The sequence below is a fragment of the Canis lupus genome, chromosome 1, assembly GCF_048164855.1.
Source record: "Canis lupus baileyi chromosome 1, mCanLup2.hap1, whole genome shotgun sequence".
Classification (NCBI taxonomy): Eukaryota; Metazoa; Chordata; class Mammalia; order Carnivora; family Canidae; genus Canis; species Canis lupus.
Window position 1 is genome coordinate 57,328,335 of NC_132838.1, and position 21,126 is coordinate 57,349,460.

A 21,126-nucleotide genomic window follows, 5' to 3' on the forward strand; every position below is an offset into this window, starting at 1 on the left:
TCAACCTAACCCCTCTGCACGGACAAGATTACAAGAGAGCGGGGAAAACACGAGTGCCTTCCCGCAGGGCACACGCTGCTCGGCCGGCCTCGGGGCATGCTCTCCACCTGCAAGGGCGCCCGTCACCGGGCCCTTCTGCGCTCCGTGCCTGCAACATGTTCCCAGGACCCAGAGGGACGCCGCATGAACGACGCAGGACTCCCCGGCTACAGCCCCGGTGACCAGCAGCGTCCGCGTGCCCTCCGTGGTCGGCCCCTGCCCACCTCAACGCCTCCCCGGGACTTCGTCTCCCCAGGCCCCGTCACCTGCCTGTGTCCAAATCCTACTCCCTCTGCCCGAAGCACTTTCCCGTCAGCTGCTCAGATGGCTGGATCTCTCTACCAATAGTTATTTGGGTCTCAGGTCCCAGGTTTCCTCCAGGAGCGTCCAGCACAAGACCCTCCCCACTCCCAGCCGCTCCCCATGGCCCCGACCTGTCCACGTGCCCGTTTCACAGGGACGCCTCCTCGCTGGCTGCCCGCGCCTCGCCTCGCCTCTCGCTAGACTCCGATCGCACTAGAAGGTGTGCTGTGGGCCGACCTGGAGGACGTGCTGGGTGGGCCCGGCCGACTTAATGAAGGAGCAGCGTCCCTGCTCTCGGCTGGGAGTGCGGGACACGGTTAGCTGGGGACGGACAGAGAGTCACCTCTCGCTGCAGCCACAATCCGACTAATCCTTGGGATGTGGTGTCAGAGGAGAACTTCTGATTACCCAGCAGGCACTCATTAACCAATATCTTTGTTCATCTGCTAAGCCAATCGGTATAAAATTGATGAACACCATATGCCTGAAAGCACCCTAGTCACAGAGTATATTCTCTGTAGTCGCGAGGTTGGCGACACAAGAGAGCTGTGACTTCTTAAGACCTCCGTGATGAAGCCTGGACACATTGGTGGCGAGCGTACAGACAGGTGTAGGGTACCTCCCCCCAGGACCCCGAGACTCCGGAGCAACAGAAGGGCTGCCCCTGCTGCTGCTGCTGACAGACACCCTCTGCCAGCGTCGCCTTCTCCGCGGGGCTTCCGTACAGCAGTCCGCTCGCCAGGTGAAGGCAAACGGGGCTCGAGGACCCGTGGGGGTTTGGCCCCTCTCTGAAGGGGGAGCAGAGGGAACCGGCCGCTGTGCTCAGAGGAACGAGCACCCCCAAAGGTAGACCCAGGTGACCTTGGGGGAGGGAGAAGAGAGGATCTGATTTGGAAGAACTGCCTGTTGGTGGGTCAGGGATTAGACAAAGAGGTGAAGTCGCACAGAGCACGTTCTGTATTGACAGTGAAAGATAGCATTTATTAGGTGTCTACTGTGTACTAGCCCCCTGCTGGCCACTTAGATGGACTACTCAGTCCTCACAGCAAAACCGTGCAGTGGGTGTTACCAGCTGCATTTTATAGGGTCCGAACGGTGCACTAGCTCATGCTGACAGCTATCAGGCTGACCACACCGAGGTCAGCCTGCACCAGAACCTCGGCCCTCCTTGGCCTGCTGTGTCTCCCCAAATGTGTCTCCAGGGAAGGCATCCCGCTTACAAGGCTGGGTGGACTTCTTGGAAATGGCAGAGAAGACTTGAGGTCAAATGTCCAGCATCCCTCAGAAGACAGCAATGGATCTTAGCAGGAATATAAGGGCTGGGAATCAATGTCTCGTTTCCTCCAAGAGGACTTTGTCCATGTCATGTCCCTTCCCCCCAACCTGGCACAAGGGAGCTCCGGGAAGACTCTGGGATAGCTGGCAGACAGACAGGCAGAAGCGTGCCACAAGTCAATGCAGTCAGAGTTTGCAGACCACAAGGGAGAGCCTAGAGCTGCAGAGAGCACATTCAAGCCCCCTGGCATGAAGCAGTACCCTCAGAACTGGAATGAAGACTCCAGTGTCTGCAAAGTCATATGTAAGCAACTTCCAAGGGTACAGATCATTCTCTGGGCTTTGGGATGGGAGACAGGTAGGATCTGAAAGTATTTGAAGGCAGAGTCTTACCATCCAAACAGTGGCTTTGGTCCATGGCCATGCTGGATGGTGTGGGCAACAGCTGGTCCCCCCAGGCCAACCATAGGGGGGAGCAAGGAGGCCGAGACAGTGCAGATCGCAGGTGCACGTGCAAGCAGGCCCGCCTCTTGGAAGGAAGGACACAGTTGGTGCCCTGAGTAAGGATTAAGTTCTTCTCAGGTGCCTGACTGTGACCTCCATCTCCTTGGGCCTCACTGTTCCCAGAGGACCTGCCTCCAGCTGGTCATCCACCAGGTCATATCACAACAGGTAAGTTAAGGGGAGGGCACATCCAAGGCCTCCAGAGAACTGGCCATGAGAAGGAGAAGTAGCTTGAGGAAGTTGTCTGCGGGGAAGCTGGCCTGGTAAATTCTGCCATCATGCAGCCCCAGTGCACACAGCCTCCTGAGCAGCTGCTGGGCCAGGTATTAGCTCAGCAGACGCGACCTACCGCAGAGGGAGGGTGAGCAGCAGGCAGCCTGTAGCAAGCAGTTCACACAGCTACACACGGGACAGGCCAGGACTCTGTGCCTTGCCCACGAGAAGGGAGTAAGCAGAACCAGGCAGGGTGCAAGGTCCCGTGGAAGCCAGGAGGAGGGTCGCAGAAGGGATTTGCTCGGGCTTAACAAGAAAGCAAGTGGGAGCAGCACCTGTGTGACTCAGTGGTTGAACGTCTGTCTTCAGCTCAGGGCGAGATCCCGAGGTCCTGGGATCGAGTCCCACATTGGGCTCCCTAGATGGAGCCTGCTTCTCCCTCCCTATGTATCTGCCTCTCTGTCTGTGTCTCTCATGAATGAATAAAAGAAAGAAAGAAAGGAAGAAAGAAAGAAGAAAGAAAGAAAGAAAGAAAGAAAGAAAGAAAGAAAGAAAGAAAGAAAGAAAAAGAAAGAAAGAGAGAGAGAGAGAGAGAGAGAGAGGAAGGAAGGAAGGAAGGAAGGAAGGAAGGAAGGAAGGAAGGAAGGAAGGAAGGAAGGAAGGAAGGAAGCAACTGGGAGATCCTGCACAGATAAGTGGGCTTCTCAGTGGGGTTTGTAGTTTGCAGGGGCTCAGATCCCAGGGACGGGTCCCTGCAGGGTGGGGAGTGCTCACCGGGGCCCACCTGGTCAGTGATAAAAAGGAGCTTCTGTGACTGAACCAGGAAGGAAAGCTGGCTCTGGCTTTCCTGGGGAGCCCAGAGCATCAGTGCTCATCTCACACAGGATGCCCGGACCCCCAGCAAGGCCTCCAACAAAAGCTGCCTCTGAGTCCACTTGCAGGATGGTGCAGGTTCTCAAACTTCAGAACACCTGCCATGTTCCATAGAGCTGTGAGAACAAAGTTTGCTCAGTTTCTTTCCATGGATATGTGTTTACTCACATTTAGTTTGTTGAACGTGACACTCAAGACTAGCACTTTTATTTATCTCACTCTTAGCTGCCACCTGCAGAATGCCAGGGTTTTCTGGAACCACGGGGGCCCCAGAGGGACCCGCCTGCTGCAGACACAGCCAGGCCTGTGCCCCCGCCGGTACATCCTACTAAATCAGGAAGCATTGGTGTCAGGAAGGCATTTCTGCAGCATTTTGTTCACATTTGCTACACTTTAGCGGGGTTTCGCCCCATATTGTGTCTTTCGGGAGGAAATCGTCTTGGTGCTGAATCACGCCGTGCGCTGTCCTGGGAGAATGCACACATGGCAATGGGGTTTCACAAACAGATTCATGTGACTGACATTTACACAATATTTTTGTAACTAGGCAGGAATCTGAGCACAGTCAAAGGGCAGGCACTTGGGCCAACCGGCTTTGTGCTCACCACTCACTCGGCATGTGCATGTGTGCACCATGTTATTATGGAATTCATTATTTAGTCAAAAAGGGCAGAGGAATTCCAGTAATTATAAAATACCCCAGCGAGCGGGACAGATGTAAATGTGACTCCCAGTATTGAGCAAGCTCAACCTGGCAAAGTGCAATCACAGGAAAGAGTCCAGAAGTTCCTTCTTTCTTTTCGATATCATTGCAAATTAGTGGTAAGGTCTGGTTTGTCAGATGTCAGAAGCTGCACAACCTCATAAGCAGACCTTAGGGTCTCTTTCCTTTTTTTTTTTTTTTTTAAGATTTTATTTACTTGTTCATGACAGATACAGAGAGACAGAGGTAGAGACACAGGCAGAGGGAGAAGCAGGCTCCATGCAGGGAGCCTGACTCAATCCCAGGTCTCCAGGATCATACCCCAGGCTGAAGGTGGCGCCAAACCGCTGGGTCATCAGGGCTGCCTGGGACTCTATTTTCTACTCAATTTTGGGTTGTTTTCAAAAGTGCTTGGCAGACCTTGTGTATTAGCTGGGGTTTTCCAGAGACACAGAACCTAGCAGAACAGAGCCATACATACAGCAAGATTTATCATAGGAAGCAACTAGGCTGACAAGTGTCAGGATCTGCAGGGCATCCTGCTTGAACCTGGAACAGTTGATCATTTAGGTCCAGCCTGTCTACACAGCCTGAGATCCAGGAGGACTGGTGTCCTTCCTGTCTGATGGCCAGCAGGCTCAAGACCAAGAAATATTCAGTCTTTTCATTAGAGTTCAAAAGGAAGAAAAAAAGCCAACATCCCAGTTCAAGGACAGCCAGGCAAGAAGAGGGCTCCGTAATTCAGAGGAAGGTCTGCCTTTTGAGCTGCTCAGGCCTTCACCACCTGGATGTAGCCCACGTGAAGGAGGACACTGTTTTACTCAGTCAACAGATTAGGCAACAGAGCTGATATCACTAAAGGGTATAAAAGGAAACACTGTCAGTCTGGTTTTGAAGCTATTGAAAAAATAGAGAAAATAATAGAAATTTTCTGTAATTACAAAGTTTAATAAAACATTTTACTGTATTCATTCCAAAGAACACTGAGAAAATCCACATAAGATATTCTTAATTAATTTATTTTTAAAGAGCCTATTAATTTTTTTGATAAAGCACCTAGAACAATGTGGCAACTGGGTGATGGGCATTAACGAGGGCACATGATATAATGAGCACTGGGTGTTATATACAACAGACAAGTCACTAAATTCTACCTCTAAAACTAATAATACACTATATGTTAACTAAATTGAATTTAAATTTAAAAATGTTAAAAAAATATCCTACAAGTGATACACATATTTTTAATTGAAATTGCAAATTCAAAAATGAAGCCAGTGATCCAAAGCCAAAGGAAAATTGGACAAAACAAAATAAGTTTTGGGCTTTCCAAGACCCAAACCAAGCATTATATTAAAATGTTACAATTTAACTCAGATATAGCTATTTAGGGATCCCTGGGTGGCTCAGCGGTTTAGCACCTGCCTTTAGCCCAGGGCATAATCCCAGAGTCCTGGGATTGAGTCCCACATCGGGCTCCCAGCATGGAGCCTGCTTCTCCCTCTGCCTGTGTCTCTGCTTCTCTCTCCTCTCTCTGTGACTATCATGGATAAATAAATAAAAAGTCTTTTTTAAAAAGATATAGCTATTTACCTTTCTCTGGATTTATTCTATCTAGTATTCATATCTATGGTCAAATTAAGAAATCTACTTTTATACAGTTATTTTAATAACTTTGTGTTTTAACTTCATACTAGGGTTTAAAGTGATTTACATGCTGCCCAGCAGTGCTGTGGCCTCCTGTATGTATCAGGTCTTTGTCTACCCTTACAAGGTTCATTTTTTCATGCACTTCTGTGTTTGTTCAGTGTTCCTTCACTTCAAACTGAAGATATTCAAAGCACTTATTTAAGGCAGGTCTAGGCGTGATGAACTCCCTCAATTTCTGTTTGTCTGGGAAAAATTTTATCTCTCCATTTTTTTTTACATTTTTCTATTGTACTAAAATACACACAATATAAAATTTACCATCTGATTTATTTTTCAGTGCACAGTTCAGTGAAGTTAAATATATTCATAATTTTGTGTAATCATCACCAACACCCATCTACCTAAAAAATTGATTTATCTTTTATGATCTTTTTATCTTACAAAACTGAAACTCTATATTCATTAAACAATAACTCCCCATTTCCTCCTAACCTCAGCCCCTGGGAACTACCATTCTACTTTCTGTCTCCATGATTTTTACTACTATAAGTATCTCATATAAGTGGAATATTATAGTACTAGCATTTTGTGGGTGGCTTATTTCATTTAGCATAATGTCCTTAAGGATTATCCACAATGTAACAGGTGTCAGGATCCCCTTCCTTTATAAGACTGAATCATATTCTATTGTATAGATGTACCACCTTTTGGTTATCCATTCATCCATCCATGTACATTCAATTTGCTTCCATTTTCAGCTGTTATAAATAATGCTGCTATGAACATAGTTGTACAAATATCTCCTAGAGACTCTGCTTTCAGTTCTTTTGGGTAAATATCCATAAGTGGAATTGCCTGATCACATGGTAACTCTATGTTTACTGTTTGAGGAACTATCATACTGTTTTACATAGTGGATGTACCATTGTCTATTCCCAACAAGAGTACTCAAGGCTCTGTTTCTTCACATCCTTACCAGTACTGGTTAATTTTGTTTATGGTAGTCATCCTAATGAGTGTGAGGTGGTATATCATTGTACTGCGAATTGCATTTCACGGTACATTGAATATAGTGCTCAGAAAGTTCTTGACCTGGAAAGTGGGAAATAAGTGGCCCTAAATCATGTACTGCTTTCATTACATCTTGTGAATCTCAAAAGAAGGACATGAAAGTGTTAAACTGCCCCCAACTACTTTAATTGAATTCCAAAATTGAATATAAAAATATTTATAGGGATATAAAAATATTCAGTATGGCACAGAGTAAAATACTCAATTTTGGTATATAATCAAAGATTACTTCATATGTACTGATGAAGGAAAGTAGAACCTCCAAAGAGAAAAATCCTGTAAAACTGCCCAGACTTATATGGATGTTAGAAATAACAACAACAACAAAAAAATGGCATTAAAACAGTTTTTATAACTGTATTCCACATGTTCCAAAAGCTAAGTAGAGACATGGAAGATATAAAGCACATACAGGGCAGCCCTGGTGGCACAGCGGTTTGGCGCCACCTGCAGCCCAGGGCGTGATCCTGGAGACCCTGGATCAAGTCCCACATCAGGCTCTCTGTATGATGCCTGCTTCTCCCTCTGCCTGTGTCTCTGCCTCTCTCTCTCTCTGACTCTATGAATAAATAAATAAAATCCTTTAAAAAAATTAAAAAAAAAACACATCCAAACAGACCTTCAGAGATAAAAACTACAATGTGTAAGATGGAAAGTATGTGTGCTGATTATACATTGAAGAAAAAGAGATACACATTACATTTAGCAACACATTACATTTAGAGGAACAAAATTTGTAACAGCAGTAGGTTTCTATAAGAAACAATTGAAATAAATGAGCAAACTACGGAGCCCCATGTTTATGAGACTGAAGAGAAAAAAACCACCAGCTTAGAATTCTATACCCAGCAAAAATATCTTTCAAAAACAAAAGTATAAGAAACACTTTTTCAGACATATAAATTGGAAAGAGTTGATCACCAATGGCCCTGCAGTTTACAAAATGTTAAAGGAAGTCTATCAAACAGAAAGAAAATACAAATATAAGAAGTAAAAAAGAAGGGAACTCCCTCAACCTGATAAAGGGCATCTATAAAAGTCCTACAGTAAACAACATACTTAATAATAAAGACTGAATGTTTTCCCCTAAGATGCAGAACAAGACTCAGATGTCTTCTCTCCTTGCTCCTATTCAGCATTATATTGGAAGTTCTAGCCAGTGCAACAAGGCAAGAAATAGAGTATTGAGGCTGGAAAAGTAGAAGCTAAACTGTTCCTTTACTTACAAACCACATGATTATCTATGTAAAAAATCCAATGTAATCTATGAAAAATTACTACAAATAAGGTTTAGTGAGGTTGCAGAATATAAAATCAATATACAAAAAACAATTGTACTAATGCAGTTAGCCATGACCCATCAGAAATTGAAATTTAAGATACCATGTACAACAACAAAAACATGAAACACTTAGAGATTAATGAGACAAAAAGAGTGCAATGGCTGTCCACTTACAACTGTAAAACATTGAGAGTAAGTCCTAAGTAAATAGAGAGATATATCATGTTCATGTATCAGCAGACTTAATATTTTTTTTATTTTAAATTTTTATTTATTTATGATAGTCACACAGAGAGAGAGAGAGAGAGAGAGGCAGAGACATAGGCAGAGGGAGAAGCAGGCTCCATGCACCGGGAGCCTGACGTGGGATTCTATCCCTAGCCTCCAGGATCGCGCCCCGGCCAAAGTCAGGCGCTAAACCACTGCGCCACACAGGGATCCCCAGACTTAATATTTTTAAGAGGCTACTTATCTCCAAATTGACCTGTAGATTCAATACATCCTCAACCAAAATATGACCATACATTTTATAGACATTGACAGATTACAAAATCCATGTGGAAATGCAAAGGACTAAAAGAGACAAAATCAGTTTGAAACAATAGAACAATGTTAGAAGACTAATATTCCCTGATTTACAGTCTTATTGTAAAACCAATCAAGACAGTATGGTATTGTTGAAAACACATAGAAAGATAAATCAATAGAACAGAATAGAGAATTATGAAATAGACCCATACATGTATGAACAACTGATTTCTGACAAAGTTATAAAGAAAGTACAGTAAGGAAAGGATAGTTTTCCCAACAAGTGATTCTGGAAAAATTGAATATATGCAAAAACAAAACAAAACAAAAAACAAATTAAACCTTTTATTCATATCTTGCACAATATACAGAGATTAATGCAAAATAAATGACAAATTTATTTTTTAAGATTTTATTTATTTATTCATGAGAGACAAAGAGAGACAGGGGCAGAGGGAGAAACAGGCTCCATGCTGGTAGCCCGACATGGGACTTGATCTGGGGTCTCCAGGATCATGCCCTGGACTAAAGGCGGCACTAAACTGCTGAGCCACCCGGGCTGCCCTAAATGACAAATTTAAATGTAAAACCTAAAACTAAAAATTCTATGAGAAAAGACAGGAAAATATCCTTGTGGCCATGCTTAAGGCAAAGACTTATTTGCTACAATATAAATTGGCAAAGAAGAAGCCAAACTCTCCCTCTTTGCAGATGACATGATACTGTACATAGAAAACCCAAAAGACTCCACCCCAAGATCGCTAAAACTCATACAGAAATTGAGCAATGCGGCAGGATACAAAATCAATGCCTAGAAATCAGCGGCATTTCTATACACTAACAATGAGACTGAAGAAAGAGAAATTAAGGAGTCAATACCATTTGCAATTGCACCCAAAAGCATAAGATACCTAGGAATAAACCTAACCAAAGAGGTAAAGGATCTATACCCTAAAAACTACAGAACACTTCTGAAAGAAATTGAGGAAGACACAAAGAGATGGAAAAATATTCCATGCTTGTGGATTAGAAGAATTAATACTGTGAAAATGTCTATGCTACCCAAAGCAATTTACATGTTCAATTTAATCCCTATCAGAATACCATGGACTTTCTTCAGAGAGTTGGAACAAATAATCAGAAAAGACTTCGAATAGCCAGGGGAATATTGAAAAAGAAAACCAGAGCTGGGGACATCACAATGCCGAATTTCAAGTTGTATTACAAAGCTGTGATCATCAAGACAGTGTGGTACTGGCACAAAAACATACACAGACATCAGTGGAACAGACTAGAGAACCCAGAAATGGGCCCTTACCTCTATGGTCAACTAATATTCGACAAAACAGGAAAGACTATCCACTGGAAAAAAGACAGTCTCTTCAATAAATGGTGCTGGGAAAACTGGACAGCCATATGTAGAAGAATGAAACTAGACCATTCTCTTACACCATACACAAAGATAAACTCAAAATGGATGAAAGATCTAAATGTGAGACAAGATTCCTTCAAAATCCTAGAGGCGAACACAGGCAACACCCTTTTTGAACTTGGTCACAGCAACTTCTTGCAAGATACATCTATGAAGGCAAGGGAAACAAAAGCAAAAATGAGCTATTAGGACTTCATCAAGATCAAAAGCTTCTGCACAGCAAAAGAAACAGTCAACAAAACTGTCAACAAAACTGTCTTTTAAGACTACCTACAGAATGGGAAAAGACATTTGCAAATGACATATCAGATGAAGGGCTAGTTTCCAAGATCTATAAAGAACTTATTAAACTCAACAGCAAAGAAACAAACAACCCAATCATGAAATGGGCAAAAGACATGAACAGAAATTTCACAGAGGAAGACATAGACATGGCCAACAAGCACATGAGAAACTGCTCCACATCACTGGCCATCAGGGAAATACAAATCAAAACCACAATGAGATACCACCTCACACCAGTGAGAATGGGTAAAATTAACAAGGCAGGAAACCACAAATGTTGGAGAGGATGCGGAGAAAAGGGAACCCTCTTGCACTGTTGCTGGGAATGGGAACTGATGCAGCCACTCTGGAAGACTGTGTGGAGGTTCCTCCAAGAGTTAAAAATAGACCTGCCCTACGACCCAGCAATTGCACTGCTGGGGATTTACCCCAAAGATACAGATGCAGTGAAACAGCAGGACACCTGCACCCCAATGTTTATAGCATCAATGTCCACAATAGCCAAACTGTGGAAGGAGCCTTGGTGTCCATCGAAAGATGAATGGATAAAGAAGTTGTGGTCTATGTACACAATGGAATATTACTCAGCCATCAGAAACGACGAATACCCACCATTTGCTTCACCGTGGATGGAACTGGAGGATATTATGCTAAGTGAAGTAAGTCAGTCGGAGAAGGACAATCATTATATGGTTTCACTCATACAGGGAATATAAAAAATAGTGAGAGGGATTACAGGGGAAAGGAGGGAAAATGAGTGGGAAAAATTAAATAGGGTGACAAAACATGAGAGACTCCTAAATCTGGGAAACTAAGAAAGAATAGTGGAAGAGGGAGGCGGGCAGGGGGATGGGGTGACTGGGTGATGGGCATTGAAAAGGACACTTGACGGGATGAGCACTGGGTGTTATATTATATGTTGGCAAAATGATCTCCAATAAAAGAATATATAAAAAAAAGACACAAAAAAACACAATCCCTAAAAGAAAGCGCTGATAATTGGATTTTATCAAAATTAAAGAGTGCTTCTTTTCAACAAAAATGTTAGAAGAATGGGGAGATAACTCTCAGACCAGGGTGGGGGATATTTGCAAACTCTATCTCTGAATAAGAACTTATATATGGAATATAGCAAGATCCTCATTTGAGAAGGAACAAGGGAGAGAAATATTTTAAAGATTTAAGCAGGCATTTTATCAAAGAATATATGAGATTGAAAAGATGCTCAATACACCAATTACCAGGTCAATGAAAATTAAAATCCCAGGGAGACTCCACTTCATACCTATGAGAATGGTTAAAGTGAAAAAGATTGATCATACCAAGTATTGGCAAGGATGCAAAAGAACTCAACTGAAATTTTCATACACTAGTGTTGAGAAGGTAAAGAACACAACCACTTTGGAAAATAATCTGTCTATTTCTTCAAACATTAGATGTACACCTGCCTTGAGATCTGACCATTCCATCCCTGGATATTTTCTCAAAATAGATGAAAGCTTATTTCCACTCCATTTACACAAGAATGTTATATTAGCTCTAAGTAGCAGCCCTCACACTGGAAACAACCCAATGTCCATCAACAGGTAACTGGTTAAATGCAATGTGCTGTATCCAGTCAATGGAGCACCACCCATCCATAACAATAAATGAACTAATGGTCCATGCAACAAATAGGTGAGTCTCAATATAGTTATGCTGAGTGGGGAAATCCAGACAAAAGAGTAGATAATGTATAAGTCTACTTAGTAAACTTGAGAAAATGTAAATTAATCAATAGTGACAGAAAGAAGATCAAGAGGCTGCCCATGGGATGGGGGCGGGGTAGACTGGGGGGTGAGGAGGGAGGGCTCACAAAGAGGCAGGAGGAAGTTTCTGTGGTGATGTACATGATGGGGATATTGTAATGGCTTCCTGAGTATATATATGTGTCAAAACATATGAAATCTTACAGTTTAGAGAAAGTTTATTACATACTATTATAACTCATTGAAGCAAAAAAATGCTAACAGAAATTGAATAACAATGTGCTAGAACAGGCTTGTTCTGCTCTGAAATCCAGTTGATAGGTTTTCAGGATTTTGTGAGCCAGTTAGAGTCAAACTGGTGGGTTATGATTCTCATGTGGGGACCACCTACATCATAGAAATGATGACACTTATTCATACGTCCATTTTCTCAAAAGCGGGTTGACAAACATTTACCAGTACACCACTGCACTGAGAGTATAAAAACATGGTCAGAGGATGGAGTTACTTGTAGAAAAAAAATTTTCCTTTTGATTTTTAATTACACATAGGTAGTATATAAACTACTAAATTTATTTATATATCTGGATATTATCAACTAATTAAATGGCAATAACTCATTACATCTTAAAACACTGAATTTTAATCCTCTATCATATTAAATTTGGTAAAATATTGATGGAAAAAGTCATGAAGCACTTGCCTTTTTTCCTCTCCCTCTCAAGAAGGGGAAAGAAACGATCATTTTGGCTCTCTCATTTTTCATTCCGGGAACTCAGAACCACTAAGTCCTTAAGCACCCCATGTTCTCCTTTTGAACACAATGTTCTCTCTGCCTGGAAATTTTTCACCCAAATTCCCATGCCTCCACTTACCTGACTCCATGTCTGGTTCTAGAAGGGTAGAAATTACACATTTTCCCGAGTGCAGGCTCAGCATCTGACCGAGAACTTTCCATGCCGTGGTGAGTTCATATATCTACAGATAAATGAATGAATTAATGATTTAATAGTCATCCAAGAATGCACTTGACTTAAAATAAAATGTGGGTGAAAATCCTTGACAATTGCTAAGTTATATAGGAAAGGATGACATAATTATTTCTAATTTTTAGTTTTAAATGATAGAAATTACTTGGATGCTAATTGTGTAATGTATCTTTCTACATAGAGAGACCTCAACAGAGTTTTATCTCTTATCTACCTAAATTGCTTTCTTACTTTATGATGAAATTTAATGTTTCCAATAGTAGTGTAGTTTCTATTCTTGTTTTACATAATCAAAACAAGTAAATAACTATTTCTGTGTATAGGATCTGTGAGGGATTTAAAGGATTTTTTTTTATAAATTTATTTTTTATTGGTGTTCAATTTGCCAACATATAGAATAACACCCATTGCTCATCCCATCAAGTGCCCACCTCAGTGCCCATCACCCAGTCACCCCCACCCCCCGCCCACCTCTCCTTCCACCCCCCTAGTTGGTTTCCCAGAGTTAGGAGACTCTCATGTTCTGTCTTCCTTTTTGATATTTCCCACTCATCTTTCCTCCTTCCCCTTTATTCCCTTTCACTATTTTTTATATTCCCCAAGTGAATGAGACCATATAATGTTTGTCCTTCTCTGACTTATTTCACTCAGCATAATACCCTCCAGTTCCATTGACGTCGAAGCAAATGGTGGGTATTTGTCGTTTCTAATGGCTGAGGAATATTCCATTGTATACAGAGACCACAGCTTCTTTATCCATTCATCTTTCGGTGGACACCGAGGCTCCTTCCACAGTTTGGCTATTGTGGACATTGCTGCTAGAAACATCGGGGTGCAGGTGTCCCTGCATTTCACTGCATCTGTATCTTTGGGGTAAATCCCCAGCAGTGCAATTGCTGGGTCGTAGGGCAGGTCTATTTTTAACTCTTTGAGGAACCTCCACACAGTTTTCCAGAGTGGCTGCACCAGTTCACATTCCCACCAACAGCGTAAGAGGGTTCCCTTTTCTCCACATGCTCTCCAACATTTATGGTTTCCTGCCTTGTTAATTTTCCCCATTCTCGCTGGTGTGAGGTGGTATCTCATTGTGGTTTTGATTTGTATTTCCCTGATGGCCAGTGATGCGGAGCATTTTCTCATGTGCTTGTTGGCCATGTCTATGTCTTCCTCTGTGAGATTTCTGTTCATGTCTTTTGCCCATTTCATGATTGGATTGTTTGTTTCTTTGGTGTTGAGTTTAATAAGTTCTTTATAGATCTTGGGAACTAGCTCTTTATCTGATAGGTCATTTGCAAATATCTTCTCCCATTCTGTAGGTTGTCTTTTAGTTTTGTTGACGGTATCTTTTGCTTTGCAAAAGCTTCTTATCTTGATGAAGTCCCAATAGTTCATTTTTGCTTTTGTTTCTCTTGCCTTCATGGATGAATCTTGCAAGAAGTTACTGTGGCCAAGTTCAAAAAGGGTGTTGCCTGTGTTCTCCTCTAGGATTTTGGATTTAAAGGAATATTTTAAGGGGTGCCTGGGCAGCTCAGTCGGTGAAGTGTCCAACTCTTGATTTTGAGTCAGGTCATGATTTCCAGGTCTTGAGATCGAGCCCTCATCAAGGCTGAGCATGGGGTCTGCTTGGGACTCTCTCCCTCCTCTTCCTCTGTCCTTTCCTGCACTCCCCTCTCTAAAAATGAATAAATAAGGGAGGTTTTTAAATTAATTTTTGGTGTTTAAAGCTATTTATCTTTATTAATATTGGGGGCATAATCATTAAATCATAAAAGTGTCCTGTTCTCTGTTTCCTAAAGCTGATGGCAGATTAATGATTAAAAACACCAAGTAGCATTTATAAGAGCAAGCACACTCTTCATGGCTGCAAATGAATCCTTTTTATGTAACAACAGAATTAACGATATATAAATACCCAGTCTTCATATTTTATCAGATTCACTGTTTCTATGGTATTCCTGTACATTTTTAAATGCAACTTATTTCCTGCAGGTATGTCTCTGATGTTGTACTTCATGTCACTGTCTCTTTTTATTATGGTCAGGCCTCACTCGATACTCACGCACATTTCAAGCTTAACATTATTTTTTTTCTTTTTGGTTTTATTGAGGTATAACTGACACGCAGCACTGTATAAATCCAAGGTGGACAGTGTATTGATTTGACTTACATATACTGTGAAATGATCCCCACAATAAGTTTATCATCTCATAGAGACAAAGAAGAAGAAGGGTTGTTCTGTTGTGGTGAGAACTCCCAGGATCTACCCTCCAGGCAGCCCAGCGATGTCACCACACCGCACAGGACACTCCTGAAACTTATTTATCTTCAAACTGGAAGCTTGTGCCTTTTGACCTCCTTCCTCAAAATCCCCCTCCCCCACTCCCTGCCTCTGCTTTCTTGTCTGAGACTTTGCTTTTGGATTCCACGGATAGGTGAGATCATATGCTATTTGTCCTTCTCTGTCTGACTTATTTCACCAAGCATGATGCCCTCAGGATCAGGATATAACACATTTTGCCCTCAGATTATAACCCGGTATGTGCAAACATCTGCTTCAGCATAATTGTAAGTAGGCTCATGATTATTTTCATGTGATGACAAATGTGTCCAAGGCACTTGGTTTCCAGCAGTAAAATGCACTGGGTACATTGCAAAAGAGCAAGTCTATTTGCCTAATTTGTAAGATAATTTTAAATGTCCACAAGTATTTTCTTAAGCTTTAAACTGAGCCCTCAAATCAGGCAACCCAATCTGCAGAAAGTTGAGCCTGAAAGTATCTCATAAACTGAGGGAAAAATACAATTAAATCATCTCCTTCAATCTGCCTCTGAGGAGGCTTAGCTCAGTGAGGAGGAGAAAGCTGGGAAACCCAGATAGGAGTCCTGTCCCTTGCTTTGGGGAGCAGTCCTAACCTCTCGAAGAGCTGCCTTCCTCATCTGTAAAGGCCCCAAGTGCAGCCGTGAGCTCACTGGGTCGTTGTGAGGATCGGTGAGAGGGCAGTGCATCGAAAACACTACACTCGGGATGAAGAGTGACTGCCAGCACCACCGTCATGGGCATCCTCGTCTCCTCCGGGGTCAGGGTAAACAGCGCCGCTCAGCTGGATTGGAGTTTACCACCCCTCTGAGATATGGTTTATCCAAAACACTATCTATGTGTATTCACTGTTAGATACACAAATTCCTTTTTAAAGACTTTCTCATTGTTTAGGGGCTTTCACACTACTTGTTGCCAAAATCCTGGAGGGAGAGACAAACACCAGGTAACGGGGTTGGAATGAGCAATGAGGACCAACTCGCCCACATTCATGCTTCTACTCAGGAGGTGACCTGGAAAATGTTCACTCACAGCTTCCCCAGGAAGCAGGGATGCTATCACTGGTGGCAGCGTCTAACCTTCCCTCGAAGACAGCAGAGTCCCCCAAGCCCACCTTCGTCCACACACAGTGTCCAGCGCTCCCTCAGAGGCCCACTGCTGGGGGCGAGCTGGCCTAGGCTAGCCTACAAGAGGGGGACATATGGACTTGAGCATGCAGGTCCAACACGGGAGAAATAGGGGGCACTGGGTGTCCCAGGCATCTGACAAGACAGGTGTAAAAACCTGCCTGTCACTCAGTGCTCTCGTTCGTCAAGTCCATGGCAGCTCTCCATGCTCCCTGCAGGTCCACGTTGCCACGAGTGTTGAATTGCACTGTTATAGCTCAACTCTATAAACAAGCCCAAGGCTGCAAACTCACTGGAACTTTTTATCAAATAAAACCGGGAGCAAAGGAAGGGACCCCCACATTTCCTTCAGCTGCATCAGCATCACCCTTAACTTGCTCCTGGAGGAAGTGGTTCTGTAATTAGTAACGCTCTGGGAATGACCGTGTCTGTGTACCTCCCTCTGCGTCGGCCGACAGACTCAACCAGGGCACAATCTGGGTGCTATCACCTAGCCAGAAACTGCAAGAAGCAGTTAACATCGGCACAATTCGCAGAACTCATACAGACTGTGATAGTTATTTCTCTTTATTTTTATTTAAATATTTTATTTATTTACTCATTTACTATTCATTTGAATGAGAGAGAGAGAGAGAGGCAGAGACACAGGCAGAGGGAGAAGCAGGCTCCATGCAGGGAGCCCGACGTGGGACTCGATCCTGGGTTTCTAGGATCACGCCCTGGGCTGAAGGCAGATGCATAACTGCTGAGCCACCCAGGTGTTCCAACAACTCGGGTTTTTCAAACAGAGTATCATGCAATGATCGGAACAACCGTAAACGCGTCTGCCATGCTTAAGGAAAAAAAAAGAGAAAGAAAGAAAGAAAGAAAGAAAGAAAGAAAGAAAGAAAGAAAGAAAGAAAGAAAGAAAGAAAGAAAGAAAGAAAGAAAGGAAGGAAGGAAGGAAGGAAGGAAGGAAGGAAGGAAGGAAGGAAGGAAGGAAGGAAAGAAAAAGAAAGAAAGAAAGAAAGAAAGAAAGAAAGAAAGAAAGAAAGAAAGAGAGAGAAGAAAGAAAGAAAGAAAGAAAGAAAGAAAGAAAGAAAGAAAGAAAGAAAGAAAGAAAGAAAGAAAGAAAGAAAGAAAGAAAAACGAATTTTACAAAAGTACCTGAAAGAACTGAGGGAGGCTGAGCACCGTTACCTGAGTGTGTTTATGAACCGTCTGTTCCCCCGAGATGAGCACAGGTGAGCAAGCCAGGCTCTTGCCTCAGTATTTTATCAATAAGAAACGGCGAACGTCTCCAGGGGTGTGAAGGGACGCAGAAAGGATCTTTTGATCAGCAACTTGGAGTCATCCAGGAGACCCTGAAGGTGTCCCTGAAGGTCACAGGTTATCCCAAAATGGCCTTTTAACAAGGACAGAACTGAGTAAACAATTGTTTTTAGCCAAGTGGGGTAAAGGGTGTCGATCTGAATCGTCTGTCGGGTGACACAGACCAACTGTGCTGGGCATTAAGTCTTCGGAAGCATTAGAGCACAACTGGCCAGATATCGGAAGACGCCTCGATATTCGAAACCTGACCTCCCCGAGAGAGGTTAGAGCTGCTGCAGTAACCCCTGCACGCCTGCTACTTGGCTTCCAAAGTGTTGTTTTCCACTGTTGTTTTCCACCACTACAGAAAATCAAGACAATCGAAGAAAGAATTTAGAAATAAATAATTGGCTGCCTCACCGTTCCAAAATAATCTTCATCATCTCTAAATATTCCAGAGATTTTGTGACATCTCCTTTTAGTTGTTTTGCTGTGCATATTTTTACATATAATTCTTTTTTTTTTTTATTTTTACATATAATTCTGACCACATTTTAAAAAGAATTTTAGGAGTCAACACCAACGGAAAGCTTTCTCCACTAACGCTTATTTATTCTGAACTAAATCATAGTTAACTGCAGGATATGGTCAGGTCCAGTGAGAAGACAGTGTTATTTTTCTAAAAGAAACTGTAACCGCTCAGGGACTATACACAGAGTAATCCGGTGAAGTGCAAGGATAGTAGTTACAGCCCGCTCGCCGCCGCCGCTGGGAACCCATGAGGTGCAGCCCTACTGTTCACGTCCCACACGCCACGTGCACCACATTTCCTGTTGCAGATCACGTGAGAGAGCAGGGTCTGTGCCTGCCTCACTGGCCTAGAGGATCTGTCTCGAGTTCATATGTCCAACTCCCTGGAGGTAAAAACCTGATTGGAGTCGTTTACTGTTTAATGAACATCTATTATGCGCATGATATGCTATGTTAGAAATTAAAAATGTGACATTTGCAACTGACGTGTTTAAATATATGACTAGAAACATGTATAGTGGAATTGTGCAGGGAAATCACTATGAATTAGAAAAGGAGCGGCCAGGACGGACGGCTGTTCCAAGGACACCACACTGGGACCTGCGCTGAGCCCGAGAGGGCATGTAGGTGGCCCCGGCTGGGATGACAGCAGGAGAGACCCCAGGAGGAAGAAACTGCCTGAGCAAGGGGAGGCTTCGGGGGTGGGAGGCATATCTGGGCAGAAGAAAGCACTCCCTGGCCCCTGGAAGGAGGGAGAGGCGACGAGATGGCAGGAGCCAGGCAGCCCACACACAAAGGACTGTATTAGAAGGAGCTTACCTGGGACACCTGGATGGCTCAGTGGTTTAGCGCCTCCCAGAGCGTGATCCTGGAGTCGGGATCGAGTCCCACATCGGGCTCCCTGCATGGAGCCTGCTTCTCCCTCTGCCTATGTCTCTGCCTCTCTCTCTGTGTCTCTCATGAATAAATAAATAAAATCCTTAAAAAAAAAAAAAAAAAAAAAGGAGTTTACCTCCACTCTGTCAATGTTGGGGATCTGGATTTTGCTTGTCTGTTTTAATATTTTTTCTTTTTTTTTTTTCCAAATGCCTAATAGATGCATGTGGTACAAAACAAAAAGCAAATCTGAAAGGATTTTGTGAAGAGTAAGCATCCCTGTCCACGTTCCCCACTGCCAGGGAGCTATAGGGCCCCCATTTCTTGTGTGTCTCCTGAGGACACGTGTGCACAAACATGATTCACGTGAGCAGTAGCACGGCGCAGTGTTGCCACTGCACAACCGTCTCCAGTCAGGCTGCCTGGAGCGGGCCTTTACATAGTGCTGCGAGCCATGTGTTGACACAGGGAGGGCTCCCTGGAGGGACAGGCAGGAATGCAGCTCAGAGCTGGGGAAGGGCGCCCCGAAGCGGAAGGCAGGTCCGGAGGGCTCCGAGGGGCTGTGTAGAATGAGGCACATCTGCAGACGTCCCCGTAGGGCATAGGAGGAGGCCCGGCACTGCTGGCCATGACCGCACGCCTCACTGTTCAGCCAGCGTCCCCACTGCGGGCAGTCAGGACGCCCCCAGCCTCGGCTGACATATAACATTCACGCTGTGGCGTCGTCTATGCCCCTTTGCACCCCATCCCTCCCCCATCACGGTGTTGCCATAGATTACTGATCAAAGGGCCTGTGAATTTTTAAGTTTGAAAAGTATGGCCAAATTCCAGTCTGCAGAATGGACCCGTTTCCCCTTCGGCCAGCGAAGTCTCCGGGCAGCCGGGAGCGTGTAACCAGACGTATCCTTTGGGCAGGTCTGCATTTAGAAAGGCGTCCCGGCCACAGCGTGAGACACGGGGAAAGGTCCCTGCTCTGTCCTCGTCTGTGCAAGGGCCTTACAGACTTGGTCCGCCAGGCGGAAGCGCCCCTGGGGGCCCCTGGGTTGTGGATGCAGGGAGGGCAGGGTGCCTGCATGTCCCACGGCTGTTAGGGTGGCAGGCCTGTGAATGACAGGAGGACCTGAGACTTAGACTGGGGGCCACAGATGGAATGGGAAGGATTCAGTCGGGACAGGGAACAAAGACGGGGCGCAGGTGGCTCACCCTGAGAGTGGGACCCCAGAGAAGATCCAGGCCTGCCACTGCAGATGGAAGGTGTCAGCACCCCCACCCCCTGGGGGAGAATGGAGAAGAGGGGGCGGGAGACACTAAGTGGGGGGAACCCAGCAGTCAGTGGGTGGATGCAGCTGGGTCCAGGTTAGGAAGCTCCCGAAGAGCAACCAGGAGAGCAGGAAGCCAAGGGGGTGGAGGAGGGCCAGGGACGCCGGGCAATGCCTCCAGCCACCCCATCAGTGCAGACCGACACAGGATCCTTCCTGTTCTGGATCAGAGCGTCACCTCTGGTAGCTTATTGGAGGGAGATTGCCTTAAGAGAGTGCCGACATACCACGTGAAGACCCCTCTCGTGCCTGCTGACTTCCAGGACTCACTTCTCCCCATTGCTGCGGGCAGCTCCCTCCACGACGCCGGAGAGTCCCAGGAGGTGCTGCTGTGGATTCAGGTGGGTAGCACCCAGAATCCCACAACAGCTGGCATCATGCACCCTGGGGCAGCAAGGATGGCCAGTCTCAGGGGAACATCTGACCAGTGCTTAGGGAGCACTGTTGGCTGGGCAGGGACCCACGCACACCGCCATCCTAAGACAGTGCGTGGCCTGGGCCACCCCAGTCCGCAGCACAGAGAGGGAAGGGAGCCCGGCTGTCTGCTCCCGTGTATCGTCCAATGGCATTCAGTGATCCGCGCTAACTGAATTCTGTGCTCTGAGAAACCTGATCATGACAGCGTATCTGCAAAGCAATGCCAGGTAATTTTGCCTTGTCATCTGGGCGTCACTTCTGGGAACTGGTGTGGCTGCTGGCGCTGCCCCTTCAGAGCCTGGCTCGCAGGCCCCTTTCCACGTTGGACTGTGCACTGACTTCCCCCGCCAGGTCC

General features: G+C 44.5%; 1 long non-coding RNA gene across 2 annotated transcripts; it reads right to left on the reverse strand.

The window, feature by feature from the left end:
• Positions 1–1,325: 1,325 nt before the first annotated feature.
• LOC140617588 (uncharacterized) lies at positions 1,326–20,905 on the reverse strand. Of its 2 annotated transcripts, none has more exons than XR_012017803.1 (5): positions 20,582–20,905; positions 18,979–19,138; positions 17,518–17,722; positions 12,782–12,884; positions 1,326–3,323 (listed from the first exon to the last, which is right to left on the reverse strand). It is a non-coding gene; the product is annotated as an uncharacterized lncRNA (long non-coding RNA). The 2 variants fall into 2 exon arrangements; XR_012017809.1 differs by having other exon boundaries at positions 17,518–17,989.
• Positions 20,906–21,126: the final 221 nt, after the last annotated feature.